This window comes from Dioscorea cayenensis, unplaced genomic scaffold, assembly GCF_009730915.1.
Source record: "Dioscorea cayenensis subsp. rotundata cultivar TDr96_F1 unplaced genomic scaffold, TDr96_F1_v2_PseudoChromosome.rev07_lg8_w22 25.fasta BLBR01001893.1, whole genome shotgun sequence".
Classification (NCBI taxonomy): Eukaryota; Viridiplantae; Streptophyta; class Magnoliopsida; order Dioscoreales; family Dioscoreaceae; genus Dioscorea; species Dioscorea cayenensis.
In genome coordinates this window covers 1-17,805 of record NW_024088284.1, presented here as the reverse complement: position 1 = coordinate 17,805, position 17,805 = coordinate 1, and the positions used below count along the sequence as shown (strand labels likewise).

Sequence of the window (17,805 nt, the reverse complement as noted above, 5' to 3'; positions counted from 1 at the left end):
CTTGTGCTCAAGTTCTACCGATAGATGGCACGCTTTCTTGTCCCTAATCTCAACATCAAATTCCTGCAGTAACAATACCCAACGAATCAGCCTTGGCTTTGCATCAGATTTGTTCATTAGATAGCGTAGCGCCGAATGATCTGTGAAGACAACCACTTGTGAAAGAATGAGGTATGATCTGAATTTGTCAAATGCAAAAAAACTACGACCAACAATTCCTTTCTCCGTAGTTGTGTAGTTCTCTTGGGCACTTGTCAAACTCTTGCTCGCATAATAAATGGGCTGAAAAATGTTTATCTTTTCTTTGGCCTAAAACAGCCCCCACGGCATGATCACTAGCATCACACATAAGTTCAAAGCGAAGGTTCCAATCTGGTGAGATAAGGATTGGTGCTTGTACGAGTTTTTTTCTTTTAAAAATGTTGAAGGCAAGCAAACAAGCATCATTAAACTCAAATGGGACATCTTTCTCCAACAACTTGGTCAACGGGCTGAGCTATTTTTCGAAAAATCTTTGATGAATCGACGATAGAAACCTGCATGGCCCAAGAAACTCCTAATTGCCTTGACATTAGTTGGAGGAGGTAGTTTTTTTCGATGGTTTTCGATTTTTTTGCCCGATCAACTTCAATCCCTTGGCTAGAAATTTTTATGACCAAGAACAATTCCCTCTTGGACCATGAAGTGGCATTTCTCCCAATTCAAAAGCCAAATTCGTCTCTTCACACCGCATAAGCACCTTCTCAAGATTTTTTTCAAGCATGTCTCGAAAAGAATTTCCGAATACCGAAAAAAATCATCCATGAAAACCTCCATTACATCTTCTAACAAGTCGTCAAAAAAATAGCCGTCATACATCTTTGGAAGGTAGCGGGAGCGTTACAAAGTCCGAATGGCATTCGTCTATAAGCAAAAGTACCAAAAGGACATGTAAAGGTTGTTTTTCTCTTGATCCTCGGGGGCAATTGGAATTTGGAAAATATCCCGACATACCATCTAGAAAAACAATAGAATTTGTGGCCAGCTAATCGTTCTAACATTTGATCAATGAATGGCAATGGAAAGTGATCCTTCCTTGTGGCATCATTCAATCTCCGATAATCAATGCAAACTCGCCACCCCAGTCACTTTGTTCTTGTCGGAATTAATTCATTTTTGCTCATTTTTTTAACCACCGTCATGCCACCCTTCTTTGGTACCACTTGTGTTGGGCTCACCCAAGCACTATCCGAAATGGGATAAATAATTCCTGCGTCTAGAAGTTTCAAAACCTCCGCTTTTACCACCTCTTTCATATTCGGGTTTAGTCTTCGTTGAGGTTGAATCACGGTTTTGTAATTATCTTCCATCAAAATCTTGTGAGTGCAAAAGGAAGGATTTATTCCCTTGATATCTGAGATTTTCCAAGCTATGGCTGTTTTGTGCAACTTCAACATGGTGACAAGTTTCTCTTTTTGCTCCGGTGAAAGATTTGAAGCAATGATCACCGGCAACTTTGACCCATCAGCGAGGAATGCATACTCCAAATGTTCCGGTAATGTTTTCAGCTCTAACTCAGGGGGTTCTTCCACCGACGGTCGCAGCCTGCTTGCTTGTTTCCGATCGATTTCTTCAAACCCTTGCGAGGTGTCTTCGACTTCTTCCTCAATTACCTCCTGCACTAGCTCACTCACACAAAGGTCCCCCAAAACATCTTCATCATTTACTCGGTCATCCAAATTACAAACCTCAATTGACGATATTGATTCAACACAACCGATGGTCTCATCTTCATCACTTGTCTCGGATTCAGGCCCAATTGACCCAGTTGCAACTTCCCTTGAAATAGATATGGAGACTTCTACTAGTTTATTTTCAGCTCCATTCTTAAAAGACATAAATGCAGACTTGTCGAAGTCTTCTAACAGGTTCGACAATTCAGCCCCTTGATAAGATATTCCATGTCCTTGAACTATCTCCTGCAGTTCAGCTGTCCTAAACCCCAAAACCTCATCATATAGCTTACTCGAGTCTAGGTACGCTACAACTTGTTCTATCTTTTTCTCATTAGATGGCATTTGCCCCTTTATTGTCTCCATTAGCAATGCTCAATCAAACATTGTCCTGAAATATAAAGAAAAGCCAGGAATCACTGTTTACTTAATAAGGAGAAAGAAACAAGGGTACAAAATAACGAGAAATGCGAAAGAGAGAAGCGTGAGATAGAAAAGCAAAAGAAAAATGTGAATGACTAAAGTAATCAAGTCCTAGTGTTCCTAATATCCCGTTCCCCGGCAACGGCGCCAAAAACTTGACACGTCTGAATATGCGTATAAACCGCAAGTGCACGGGTGTCGAAGTAATAATTACCCGGTGAGTCGGGTAGTCGAATCCACAGGGAACGGAAGTATTAGTAATAACCACTTCTCAATTATCTAGTCGGAATCAATGAATATGATGAAGTGAACTAATTGCAAGCAAAGCAAACAAGTATGCAAGAAATAAAGTAGAAGAGTCTCAATCACTAAGGATGAGGTATTCGGGCAATGATCCCCCTAAGATCTTCCTTAAAGCTCAAGATTCACTAAATGCTCTAGAATCGAGTCTAATGAGTCGAGGTAGTCCAACGATAACCAATCCTTGTCTCCAAGCAAAAGGCACTAGTCCCCTACAAGGTCCCGGTGGAGAAATCGACCAATCTCAACACTTCACACCCTATATGACCGCAATATGCTATAAGGAAACCTAAGAGTGAAACCGATTCCTAAATGTAGATCCAACCCTAATTCCCGGCGAAGGATCCTAACCCCCTACAAGGTCCCGGCGGAGAAATCGAGCAATCTCACGCCTCACACCAAATATGGTTGCAAAGAGAATATGGAATACGGAGATAGGAAACACTCAATCGAAGGGGAAAGGGGACACTCCTCCATCTCAAGGCTCACCCTCTCAACCCTCTTTAATCTTGGAAATCTAACTCTAATGGAGACCTCTCACATCAAAGTATTAAATCATGCAATGTAAATCAACCACAAGGATTAACAACACTAGCAAAGCAATTAAATCACAAGATTAAAAACTCAAGACAACTCGGATTAACTAGAAGCATTAAGAGAATCAATCCAAAATATAAATCTTAGTGTTCACATGCCCAAATACCCACTAGGGCTTAGCCCTCCATGGGCCTAGTTACAAAACAATAATGGATACAATGAAAAGCAATAAAACCCATAGAGAAAACCCCCTCGAATTCGCGCGGATTGGCCTTGATTGGTAGTTCTACGTCTTGAAGGGTTCCTCTCCGAAGCTAGGTCGCCAATGGCTCCCCAAAATGCTATGACGTCGAAGGAACCTATCAGAGTTGGTGAAGAACTCTCTCTCAATCGGCGAAGACCTTCTCCTCAAACCCGAGCCGCCTCTCTCTCAATGTCTATGCTCAAAGCTCCTCCAAAAGTCCCTTTAGAATCGGCCAAAAGGTGTATTTATAGCCTCACATCACGTCTGTCACGTGCCCCCACGCGCCCATGTGGATTTTCCACGCGCCCGCGTGGGCTGCAGGAATTTCCACACGGGCGCGTGGACAGTAGAATTGCTACAGTACTTTTGATACAGTGATTTCCACAAACGCGATGATAAACATTCTCCTCTTAAGGCCACACGATCGGGCACACGATCATATGGTAGGCTATACGGCTTTTCCTTCATCAATGTGTCTTGAAAGGTCTTGAAATCTTTGCAAAGAGGAGGAATGTGGAGACATGGTTGCCTTTGTGCCCTTCCATTAATAAATTGTCTTGCAAAACTATGGAAGTTGGCACACATCTCCTCATACACGAACTCCTCTTGTGTCTTCCAACTTGATTTGTACAAGAACTCCCAATATTATGCCATGATAGCCTATCTTCGCTCCCTTTTGAATTCCCAATGCTTTCACAACCTATATGCATAAAAGAACACCCAATACACGAAATGAGACATAAACTGTATAAAATATGATGCTCAATGTATGTAAAACATGCATAAAAACATGTTCACTCAAGCACTTATCAGGCGTGCGGAAAATACCCACGCCCGTGCGCCCGACCCATAATGGCAGCCGCACACCCTTGTGGCTCCTCAGGACATCCAAGAAAAATCGCTAAGTGTTCCACACGCCTGTGCGGAAATTCCACACGCGCGTGGACATTCACATGCCCAACTCATAAGGGCACCCACACGCCCCTGTATCTTCTCGGGGTGAAGAAGGCTCCTCTACAGAGTTTCACACGGGCGTGTGGAAATTACCCACGCCCGTGCACTTGTCACAAGGTCGCCCACAGGGGCGAGTTCACGCCCCTGTGTTCTCTCGGGATAATCGGCCAAACTCTGCAAGAATTCACACGCCCGTGCGGAAATTACCCACGGGCGTGCGATATTCGCATGGTCGTTCACAGGGGCAGCCGCATGCCCCTGTGCCTTCTCTGGATGAGCTTGCAATACAAATCCACGGGCGTGCGGAAATTCCACACACCCGTGCATCTTTACTGGATGCCTTAGAAAAACCTGCAGGGTCTGCAGAAAGTTTCTGAACATATTTACACACTCAGAGCCTGCCCTAGTATGCGAGTTTTACCACCGAAAAACATTGAATAAAGCTTAAATGACATAACTTCGCCAATTCCACATGAAAACACGCGATGAATAAAAGAAGCTCACAAGAAGAATTCAGCAAAAGTATCTAAAAATCAAGACACCAACACTTAACAATTATTCATGAAAAAAAACTAAACTAGAAGATAAGAAATAGTAAACACTTGGGTTGCTTCCCAAGAAGCGCTTGTTTAACGTCACTAAGCTTGACGTACCTTGCCTTACCTCACGGGGGTTCATGAATGAAAGTTGCCCTCTTACCTATGGCTTGAAAGCATGATGTGCAAAGTCTCTTGAGGGTAGAAGGTGAATTATCGGGCTTCGGACCACATAACAATGATTCGTCCAACTTCTTCGGTTCACGTACATCTCCAACAGACTTGGAGTGTTTCCAGTGGCGTCTCCTAGCCCTCTTCATTTTTCGGAGCACCTTCTTCAAGATCCCCGGGTTAGATGGTACTTCTTCCGTCGAACCAAGCATCATTACTTCTTCATAATCCTCCTCTTGGTCGAACAAACCCTCATATGGGTCTGGATTGAAAATTTCCTGCATGTATTCATCAACAATCTCATCAGTCATGTCTAGAAAGTATAAAGTATCATCGAAATCAAGAGAATGCCGTATGGCTTCAGCAAGGCGGTATGTGAGATTGTCATCTCCAATCCTCACACTTAGCTCCCCACCGTCCATGTCAATCAATGATTTGGAAGTCCGCAAGAATGGTCTCCCAATTATTAAAGGTACATCCACATCCTTATCATTGTCTAGCATTACAAAGTCAACCGAAAAAATGTACTTGTCCACCTTGACAAGCACATCTTCATTGATGCCTCTCGGATGTCGTACTGTTCGGCACGCTAGTTGCAAAGTCATCCGAGTAGGCCTAGGCTCACCCAAGCCTAGCTTTTAAAAGAAGGTGTATGGAATAACGTTGATACTGGCCCCTGAGTCCACCAATGCCATTTCCTCACCTAGATTGCCAATATTACACGGAATGATGAAGCTTCCCGGGTCTTTCTTCTTGTACGGCATGTTCTTTTGCAATACCGCCAAGCATGAAGCATCTAAAATCACTGAAGCACTTTCCTCTAATTTACTCTTGTTAGTCAACAAGTCTTTCAAGAACTTCGCATACTTAGGCATTTGGGCCAATGGCTCAACAAAAGGATTATTGATGTGGAGTTGCTTGAACAAACTCAGGAACTTCTTGTACTGTTCATCCCCTTGGTCATTTTTCAATCTAGAAGGATAAGGGATTTTTGGCTTGAAAGGTGGGGGTGCCACCTTTTTCTCTTTGCTTCTTCCCTCTTCCACCTCTATAACCTCGGGTGCATGTTCTTTTGGCTTCTCACTCGGAAGCCTACCTTCAACCTCATGACCACTTCTCAAAGTGATCACCTTCACGTGCTCTCTAGGGTTGGTTTCTGTATTGCTCGGCAAGCTTCCATGTGGCCTTTCAGAGAGAGACTTCGCAATTTGCCCCACTTGATTTTCAATGTTATGCAAAGAGGTGGTGTGGTTGCGAAGTGTAGCCTCGACTGATTCAAACCTTGTATATGCAGATTGCACAAATCTAGTCAAGTGCTTCTCTAAGTCATTCATTCGGGTTTCCAAACCTGAGACTCTGTTTTCCACCTGAGGAGCTTGTCGTTGTTGTTGTTAACCCAGTAGCCCCATGGCCTTTTGTGGACCCTGATTACTCCATGAGAAATTGTGATGATTCTTCCAACTAGAATTGTAGGTATTGCTATATGGGTTTCCTTGAGGTCCCATGCCATTACCTACAAAATCAACGTTCTCCACCGAAGAAACATCACCGATAGAGATCGGGCAATCGGAGGGAGCATGTCCTCCACCACACCTGGTACAATTAGTCACCGCCGCCACTCTATTTGAAGTTAGAAGATCTAATCTCTTACTCAAATTTTCCACTTGAGCCTCCAATGAAGTTACCGCATCTATTCCATGGAGACCGGCCACCTTTTTCTTTTCCCTAGCATTCCATTGGTAACTGTTTAGCCCTATTTCCTCAATTAATTGACGGGCCTCATCGTGGGTCTTGCTACCTAAAGTACCTCCTGCTGCTGCATCCAAGAGTTGTCTTGTACTCGGATTTAAACTGTTGTAAAAGGCCTGAACAATTATCCACTCCCGAAAATCCGTGTTGCGGGCATTTTCTCAGGAGTTCCTTGAACCTTTCCCATGTCTCGAATAGAGACTCCAATTCCAACTGAACAAAAGATGAGATCTCATTCCTAAGCTTTGCTGATTTTCCGGGAGAAAAATAACAGGTAAGAAAAGCTTCTATCATCTCCTCCCATGTGGTAATTGATGCTCTAGGTAATGAGTGTAGCCACTGCTTCACTCTTCCCTTTAAGGAAAATGGGAAGGCTCTCAACTTGATGGCATCATCTGTCACTCTGTTTATTTTAAGCATATCACACACCTCGAGAAAACTCTCTATATGAGTGTTTGGATCCTCATCTGCCAAACCGTTGAACTGTACAGATTGCTGCAACATGTGGATGAATGCAGGCTTCAGATCAAAGTTCAGAGCTATGATCGGGGGACGCACAATGTTCGATTGCATCCCCAACACTGAAGATCTGGCATAATCAGATAATGTCCGATGTTGCTCATTCTGTTCTGCCATGTTTTCAGATCCTGCCACTTCCAAATCAGCTAAATTAGACTGCTCTTGCACAGGCTCTTTCCCTTTTTCTTATAAGTGTACGTTCAAGCTCAGGATCTCCTTCAATCAATATTGAGGGATTCCCTCGGGTCATAACCTGGAGCTGCACCCAAAAAGAAAGAAAAAGAAATCAGAATGATGACAGAATAAGAAGATATGAAATAGAATGTACGGAGAAATAGCTAAGAAAACAAAGTGAAAAGTATCTCTAAACGCCTATTCCACGGCAACGATGCCAAAAACTTGACAAGGTCCCCTTGCGTATACCCCGCAAGTGCACGGGTTTATCGAAGTAATAATCTCGGATGAGCGGGTATCGAATCCACAAGGAGTAGATAATAAAAACACTTAATCCGCTTCTTAGCTATGTGAAAAATAAGTAGTGATAAGTGTGATAATGATTCAATTCTCAAAAGTAAAAACAACAAGTAAGAGAGCACGAGTAAAGGAGGAGGTAAGGCAATGGATAAAGATGGGGTACTTGGATAATGCTCCGCCTAGGACAATTATTTCGAGTGCAAGAACCCTCTATTATGCTTCCTAATCAATGCAATGGTGAGTCGTGGAAATCCTTAAATACGTAGTCCCAAATCTAATGTCAACTATGCCTAACTCTATACATGTCCCGGAGGAGAGATTAGATAACCTCTCAACCTCGCACTCGAATAGATTTGCAATGAGCTCTAGGGATTCCAAGTGATAAATCTCTTCCTAATTATAGAACTAATCCTTTGGTACGGGTGGAAGGTCCCTAACCACAACTAAGCCCCAGCGGAGGGTCATCCATTAGACCATTCACTCTATTATGGCCGCAAAGAACTCGAGGAACGGAGGTAGAATCTATCACGTCGGAGGGGAAAGGGGACGCTTCTATACCTCTCGACTCACCCTCTCAACCCTCTCCAACCTAGCTTTGTCTAACGCTCGTGGTGTGTCACTCACTCACAAGGTTACCAACAAGAACTCTCAACCCTAGTGTCACTCTAGGGGAAATGTTCATACAATCAAGTATACAAGGTTGGAAATCACAACAAACATCAATTAATTGAAAGGATAATAAAGAGATTCAATGAAACAAATACACCCTATGGTTCACAAATACCCAGTACCCATTAGGGGTTTATCTCTCCATGGAGCTAAGTACAATCAAAGAAATACAATGTAAAAAGCAATGAATCCATAGATAAACCCCCTCACTAATCGTGTCAATGGTCTTGTGAAAAGTTCTCTACAGAAGAATCCCTTGTTCGGTATAGGATATGCCTCGATAGAAGCTCCCCTACCAACCTTCTTACTAAGGAATGACGATGTCGGAGCCGTAGAACCTCACCAAAACCCTAGCCAATACCTCTCAAAACCCTAGCCAAAATCGTCTCTCAAGTTGGGGAAAAGATGGAGAAAAGAATACTGAAATCAGGGTTGAATCGACTTTAAATAGGGCAGGAATCGGGCGACCACACGGGCCTGTGGTTTTTTCACACACCCATGTGGAATTTCCACACGGCCGTGTATAATTTCCACATGCCCGTGTTGATTCTCTAAATTCCTGTTTTCTCGGCTGGCTATGAATAGTGCTGCTACAGTACTTTCGCTACATTGTTTCGCTACGGTACCTGGCCTAAAATACTTCCCGAGTCCATACTCTCATCGAGGTGACGCAAAGGGGAACATGTTTACGTCGTGGATCGCTTTGCTTCTTTAATGACTAGAAAACTATTTTGTTCCTTCTTTTCATCATTTATTTTTTTGTTCAGAATTTAACATAAGAAACAACTATAACTAGTCCCTTTAACATCGAACATGAGTGAGTAGTGCACTGAGTGTAATTCGGGCAAAAATTCCTAAAAATTCAAATAAAACTAGAGCATGAAGATATTCAATGTTAAAAATTCTCCTAAACTCAAGAATACAATCATTACAACTAAGGTGAACCGCCATTAGCTATGTGAGCATGTATATCAATCAAAAACAATAAAAAGGATGTGTGCACTATGAAACTCCCCCCCCACACTTAAGTTGTAGATTGTCCATAAAGTACACATGCAAGCTCACTCATAATGTATATCAACAAAGAATATATGTGGGAGAAGCAATCAAAACAATAATCCCCTGACTCCTAGTGTTGCGTTTGATGAAGCTAAATTCTTGGGAGTAATGTTCCAACGGGTTGTGAAGCTCACACGGGCAAGTGCCGAAGCACCTTGGTCGTGCCCATGATAGAGTCTCAATTCTCATGATGACAGGACCATCTGCACGCATACACGAGGGGGTTCAGTGAAGCTCAATAAAACAAAAATAAATCGGGTATATATAAAAGATAGACAATGAATACAACTCGAGATAATAAAATGAAAATAACTCAGAAGGAGAGTCCTTTCTGAGTATACAAGTCTAAAATAAAATGCAGAAAATAAAATGAGAAAAATAAGAACAAAGAAGGTAAAGACGCCTCAAGTGTCGGTGTCAATAGCTAGTACATCAGTTTTCACTGCTGGCGAAGATGACGTTGCTGCTGCAAAATAAATGAAGATTGGCAAAGAAAAGATAAAGAGAAGCTTAACAACAAAATGAGAATAAAAACTAGAAAACAGCCGGAAAACTCAATTAACAACCCTCTAAAACGATGGTGAGAGGTCAGGAGAGAGCAAGGATGTGTTCTCAAAATGTTTGAGGGTGAAAAGATGAAGAAAACCGAAAAGATTTTAAAGAAAACCTGCGGTTCCAGACCCACAGGGGCAGACGCACGCCCTTTGGACTCTGCATGCAACCAAGAAAATTCTCTAAGACCCATGCCCGTGCGAAAATTCCACACGGGCATGGACATTCATAGGCCCAACTCACAGGGGCAAACGCACGCCCCTGTGTCTTCTTGGGATGGAGAGAGCTCCTCTGCAGAGATTCGCACGGGCGTGCGGAAATTACCCACGCCCGTGCGATTTTTACAAGGTCGCCCACAAGGGCGAGTTCACGCCCTTGTGTGCTCTCGGGATAATCTGCCAAACTCTGGAGGACTTCACACGCCCGTGCGGAAATTACCCATGGGCGTGCGAAAACTGCATGGTTGCTCACAGGAGCAGCTGCACGCCCCTGTGCCTTCTCTAGATGAGCTCATAATACAAATTCATGGGCGTGCGGAAATTCCACGCGCCCGTGCGTTTTCTCTAGATGCCTTAGAAAATTTTATAGTCTCTGCAGAAAATTTCTGAACATGTTTACACACTCAGAACCCGCACTAATATGCAAGTTTTACCTGAGAAAAACATGAGAAATAGCTCAAATGACCAAAACTTCACCAAAACACATGAAGACACAAGATAACACCAACAGTCCACAAGAAAAGCATAGCAATGACATATAAGAATCAAAACACCAATACTCAAGCTCTTATTTATGCAAACACTAAACTAGACACTAGAAAATAGTAAAGACTTGGGTTGCCTCCCAAGAAGCGCTTGTTTTACGTCACTAACCTTGACGTACCTCTTCTTTACCTTATGGAGGCTTGAATAGAGTATGTTCCTCCCGACTAGATATTGCATAGCTACTTCCCTTAAACCAAAAATCTGCTTGCCGGGGTGGAATATTTGTTGGAGAGTCCAACCATCTTACCTTTGGCCTCCAAGGAAACAATTTGGGTTGGGAATTGTCCAAGCTTAGCACAGTGGGTCATTGGATAGCTTCAATCTCTTACCCATGTCTACGTCCAAACCCAAAATCTCTTACTCGCAATTTATGAATTGATCAATCCCAAATGGAGATGTGTGTTCCATTACCTTAGGGGTTGCTTCTTCTTCAATTTCAACTTGAAAACAATCTGTCTTCGCCAACTCTCCCTACATCATTTCTTTCTCACAAATATACTGTCCACTCAAACAATCATCATATTGAATGAACGGTTCTTCTTGTATCCTCTCGATCTCGACAACATCATAATCGTTCTGTCCCACTTCTTCATTGTCATTCACTACCACATCTTCTCTACAAGGAACTTGACTTGCTTGCTCAAATATTTGTTGTTCCTTGTAGAGTGTGTCAAGTATCCCTCCTAATTGATGCTCAAGGTTTTTATAGGAGTCTTCATGACATCTTCATGTGGTCTCCATATTTTGGACGCAGACATCGGATGCTTCAATAAAGTTAGCTAATACTCTTTGTAACTGAAGTACATCCTCACCGAGTATCTCACCCTTTTGACATTCCTCTTTAGGTGCCTCCCAATGTTGTTCACCATTATTCCATAAAAATGTTTGGGTAGCCCACTTCAATTGAATGATATGCGTTGTAACATGGAATGTTTTGTTGTCGTGAAGTAACAATTCTATACACTTTTCTACTTAGAGCTCCATCCTGAAAATATAGAGCAACGACTGGGTCAATCATCATTTAAAATTCTTGGAAGAAAAAGTAAGACATGACAAAAGAAAACAAATGAGAATGATGGAAAAATAAGAAAATGTGAGATAACCCCCTCTTTTTTTTTAAAAAAAAAAAACAAATCAAAATAGTGATAGAGAAGAAATGTGAAATAGAATGTATGGTAAAATAGCTAAGAAAACAAAGTGCAAAGTATCTCTAAACGCCTACTCCCTGGCAACGATGCAAAAAACTTGGCAAGATCCCCTTGCGTATATCCCGCAAGTGCACGGGTTTGTCGAAGTAATAATCCCGGATGAGCGGGTATCGAATCCACAGGGAATAGGGAATAAAAACACTTAATCCTCTTCTTAGCTATGTGAAAGATCAGTAGTGATAAGTGTGACAATGATTCAATTCTCAAAAATAAAAACAACAAGTAAGACAATACGAGTAAAGAGGGAGGTAAGGCAATCGATAAAGATGGGGTACTCGGATAATGCTCCGCCTAGGACAATCATTTCAAGTGCAAGAACCCTCTATTATGCTTCCTATTTAATGCAATGGTGAGTCATGGAAATCCTTAAATACATAGTCCCAAATCTAAGGTCAACTATGCTTAACTCTATACATGTCCCGGAGGAGAGATTAAATAACCTCTCAACCTCGCACTCGAATAGAGTTGCAATGAGCTCTAGGGATTCCAACTGATAAATCTCTTCCTAATTATAGACCTAACTCTTTCGTCCAGGTGAAAGGTCCCTAACCACAATTAAGCCCTAGATACTAAGATCACCTCAATCCTTTACTCCGTTGCATGCGCAACTAAGCCCCAGCGGAGGGTTATCTCTTAGACCATTCACTCTATTATGGTCGTAAAGAACTCGAGGAATGGAGGTAGAATCTATCACGCCGAGGGGAAAAAAACGACGCCTCCCTGCACTCTCTCGACTCACCCTCTTAACCCTTTCCAACCTAGCTTTATCTAACGCTTGTGGTGTGTCATTCACTCATAAGGTTGCCAACAAGAACTCTCAACCCTAGTGTCACTCTAGGGCAAATGTTCATATAATCAAGCATTCAAGGTTGGAACTCACAACAAACATCAATTAATTGAAAGCATAGTAAAGAGATTCAATGAAACAAATACATCCTAGGGTTCACAACAACCCAAGTACCCACTAGGGTTTAGCCTCCATGGAGATAAGTACAATCACAGAAATAGAATGTAAACGCAATGAATCCATAGAGAAGCCTCCTCGATAATCATGTCGATGGTCTTGTGGAAAGTCCTCTACTTGTCGTCCAAAGATTCCCTTATCCGGTATAGGATACGCCCGACTGAAGCTCCCCTACCAACCTTCTTCCAAAGGAATGACGAAGTCTGAGTCATAGAACCTCTCCAAAACCCTAGCCAGTACCTCTCAAAACCCTAGCTGAAACCCTCTCTCAATTTGGGGAAAAAGATGGAGAAAAAGAATACTGAAATCGGGGTTGAATCGACTTTTAAATAGGGGCTACATCGAGCGACCACACGGGCATGTGGTTTTTTTCACACTCCCATGTGGGAATTTCCACACGGCCGTATAATTTCCACACGCCCATGTGGATTCACCGATTCCCTGCTTTTCTCACCCTACCGTGAACAAAGTGCTTTCTACAATACTTTTACTACAAGATTCTCGCTACAAGATCGGGCCTAAAAATGCTTCCCGAGTCCATACTCTCATCGAGGTGACACAAACGCGCACACGTTCATATCGTGGATCGCTTTGCTTCTTTAATAACGAACAAGTTCGTGGAGATCTTCTTCTATGTGCATAAGTCAGAATGCTTGAGTGTGACTGCCCTTGTGCCGCTCCAAATGCTTGTGCTAACTCAAATACGAGGAGGTCAGGGCGACACTCTAGCATCTCGCACCCGACCCTATGTCTTCACGCTTTGAACCTTAGCAAGATTTCTCCAAAAATCAATGTGTTGTGATCCACATTGGCTTCTTTTCTTTCATAATTGGTTTTACAACCCAACCTCGCATAAAAAGTAACATAAAAAAACACATATAAGTGTAAAAACCCGAGAAAAGTAATGCTCAACATAAGGAAATAACGCTTCCCATTCATATCGCACAAGCACTTATAAGCTCTCCATGGAGCTACGTACAATCAAAGAAATAGAATGTAAAAGCAATGAATCCATAGAGAAACCTCCTCGATTGTCATGTCGATGGTCTTGTATAAAGTCCTCTACTCGTCGTCCAAGGATTCCCTTATCCCAGTATAGGATACACCTCGATGGAAGCTCCCCTACCAACTTTCTTCCTAAGGAACGACGATGTCGGAGTCAGAGAACCTCTCCAAAAACCTTAGCCAATATCTCTCAAAAACCCTAGCCAAAAACCCTCTCTCAAGTTGGGGAAAAAGATGGAGAAAAAGAATACTCAAATCAAGGCTCGAATCGGCTTAAAAATAGGGCTCGAATCGGGCACTCGACGGGCTCTATGGATTTTTTTCACACGCCAATGTGGAATTTCCACACACCGTATAATTTCCACACGCCTGCGTGGATTCTCTGAATCTCGCTTTTCTCGCCGGCCGTGAACAAGATCGCTACAATACTTTTCATCGGGTAACGCAAACGGGCACACGCTCACGTCAGAGATCGCTTCCTTCTTTAATAATGGACAAGTTGGTAGAGATCTTGTTCTATGTGCATAAGTCGGAATGTTTGAATGTGACTGCCCTTGTGCCCCTCCAAATGGTTGTGCTAACTCAAATTTGAGGATGTTGGCACACACTCTAGCATCTCGCACCCGACCTATGTCTTCGTGTTTGAACCTTAGCAAGATTTGCTCCAAAAATCGGTGCATTATGATCCACATTGGCTTCTTTTCCTTCATACTCGGCCTCACAACCCTACCTCGCATCTAAAAGTAACATAAAAACACACATGTTAGTGTAAAAAAACCCCGAGAAAAGTAATGCTAAATATAAGGAAAGAATGCTTCAGATTCATATCATACAAGCACTTATCAAGCACCTAGGGCTTAATTGTTGTTAGGGATCTTCCACCTGGACTAAAGGGTTAGGTCTGTACGTAGGAATAGGGTTTATAACTTGGAATCCCTAGAGCTCATTGCAATTCTATGTGAGTGCAAGCTTGAGAGGTTATTCAATCTCCTCCGGGACATGTATAGAGTTAGGCATGGTTGACCCTCGATTTAGGATTATGTAATTAAGGATTTCCACGAGGAAGTATAGTAGAGCTGCTCTTGCACTTGAAACAATTGTCCTAGGTGGATCAATATCCGTAACCCATCTTTATTGATTGCCTTACCTTCTCCTTTACTTGTGCTCTCTATCTTGTTGGTTTTATTTCCGGTATTTCATATTTTGTCACAGTTATCACTATTTTTCTTCCATATTAGTTAAGAAACAACTTAAGTGTCTCTAGTCCCTACTCTATGGATACGATACCCTTTATCTCGATTATTACTTTGACACCGTGCACTTGCGGTTTAAAATGCATATACTGGATGTGTCAAGTTTTTTTGGCGCCATTACCGGGAGTAGGCGCTTAAAGATACTTTGCACTTTGTTTTCTTAGGTATTCATTCATTCTATTTCATATCTTTTTCTATCATCATTCTGATTTTGTTTTCTTTTTTTTTGGTGCAGCTCCAGTGTTATGACTCGAAAGTTAACCCTTCGGGTATTGACCGAAGGAGATCCCATGCTCGAACGCATACTTAGAATAAAAAAGGGAAAGAACCTCGTACAAGAACAAATTTAATCTAGTCGAATCGAAGTAGAAGAATCTAAAAACATAACAAAACATGTAATGAGCAGAGAACTGATATTATTTGATTATGCCGTAGCTTTTCAAGATTGGGGACACAATCGAGCATTACGCGCCCCCGATTATAACTCGTAACTTCGAAATGGGCTGTGTTCATCCATATGTTGCAGAGAATCCAGACAGCTTTTAATGGTTTGGCCGATGAGGATCCAAACAGTCATATAGAGAACTTTCTTGAGGTGTGCGACATGCTTAAGATAAACGGTGTAACAGATGATGCCATCAAGTTGAGAGCCTTCCCATTTTCCTTGAAAGGGAGAGCGAAGTAGTGGCTACACTTGTTGTACCCTGTCCTGATTTAGACCTCGGGGCTATTTAGATTTTTATGATTGTATTAGTAGTGAAATGGTCATTTTATACTAGTGGCATCTTTGCATGACTACACTGTAAGTTTGTGTGTGATAAATTGCCAAAAACAGGGGGCAATTTGGTTATTTGGATTTTGTTCCCATTCCTGTGTTAGAGGGGCAATAGAGTGATTTAGAAAAAAAAAACTTTGTAGCAGCCCATTACTGTAGTTAAACCAGCCTATTCTTGTAGTTTTTGCAGCCCAACACTATTGATTATGCCTACTACTGTAGCATCCTAATACTGTAGGAAGAATACCACTATAGCAGTCCAGCACTATAGCAACCCGACAGTGTAGCAGGCCGAGAGTTAATATCCAAATCCTTTTCTTTTCCTTCTTCTTTCCTTCTCCTGCTTTGCTTCTTCATGCCGACTGAACCCTCCAAATATAGAAACTATTTCTGGCGACCAATTCTGGCGCACCAACATCAAAAATTTACTCCTCATATATTCTTGAGTAAGATAAGAGCCTTTATTCGAGTTTTTAGTATGTATTTCTTCCATATTTTCAATGATTTGTGGGATTTTTTGGGCTTAAAATGAAGCCCTTGATGTTGTCAACAGTTATTCATGAAAATTGTGGCAAAATTCCATCATTTGATGTTATAAAATGAGAGAAAATCATTTGTAAGGTTTGGGTTTTACTGCAGTAATCCCGAAGTTACTGTAGCGCCGAAAATTTTGAGCCTTTTCTGGTATTTCTTTGGTCCACATTGAAGCTCTCCTTACCCTGAACTCATTGGAACTAGGTTTATTCCATTATGAAGTCGTTTGGATCCAAAATGACAATGTTCTGCCCTAAAACACTAAGGTTTTGTATTAGACATGTACAATTGTATTTTCAAGCATTTTCTTTTGGCCATCATTCTTATGTTCATTAGAATTTGGATTCTCCGCTTGTATTTAGGTGGCGAAGCATCGCCTAAGGGGGAAAGAACTCACGAACAAAGATGCGCTTCTCGTGATCGAGACGACCGGCTCTCGTGAGTGGTTAAATTTATAATTGCATAGATTTAATAAGAGTACTAAAGTATTTCTTCATGTGTCCTATCACATAAATTTGATGATAAATTGGTTTCCTTTGATATATATATTGTGTACGAATTTACTTTGAAAATGGTTAAACCTAGAATGTTTATACCTATTTATTTTAAAAAGAAACATGTTTAATTGCTTTTCCAGATTTATATGCAAATGGAATATGATTTGATGTATATTTCCATATTTATATGCAAATGGAATATTGTTTGATGTATATTTCCAGATTTATGTGGAAATGGAATATGGTTTGATGTATATTTCCGTATTTATATGCAAATGGAACATGGTTTGATGTACATTTCCTGGTTTAAACATTGTAAGATGGATTCTTTGAATTGGAAATTGGAAAGAATTATATTGTGGCATTCAGTTTTCATGGTGAGGCGGCGTGGTTAACCCCCGGGTTTACCCCGGTCAAGAGGTGCTGGAGCCATAGACGTGTGGTTCTTTTATGTTAGAAACCCGGGTCACCACATGTGATCTCAGCTGGCCAACACAAGGAAAGACAACGCTTTTTAAATTTTATTTCAAAAACTCCTTGGTGGTCTCATAGCTAGTCGCGCCACAATTAGCGTGGGAATTGTTTTTAGGTCACCGTGTTTTTGGAGCTATGTTCATTGTGTTTTAAAATGTTATTTGCTTTTGATGAACCTTGTGTTATTTGTTAATATGTTGAATACTTAGAATTGGTTTTATATGTTACTATTTGTGCGGAATTACTAATTGAAATAATTTGTCACTCTATTACATCTATGCTCGACACCACTCATTGGGTAACATCCGATACTCACCACTCCCTTTCTTTTTATTTTTAAGACCGTGATGTTGGGACGTGAGTTGTGATGTGCAGCATTAGAGTGACTTATCTGTACTTCTTGTTTAGGTTTGTTATAATATGCATGTAAAA

At 41.6% G+C, this 17,805-nt stretch overlaps 1 non-coding gene across 1 annotated transcript; it reads left to right on the top strand.

Moving 5' to 3' along the window:
• The first annotated feature begins 6,765 nt into the window (after positions 1-6,765).
• LOC120257130 lies at positions 6,766-6,872 on the top strand. Its single transcript, XR_005535534.1, has one exon. It is a non-coding gene; the product is annotated as a small nucleolar RNA R71 (small nucleolar RNA).
• The last annotated feature ends 10,933 nt before the right edge of the window (positions 6,873-17,805 follow it).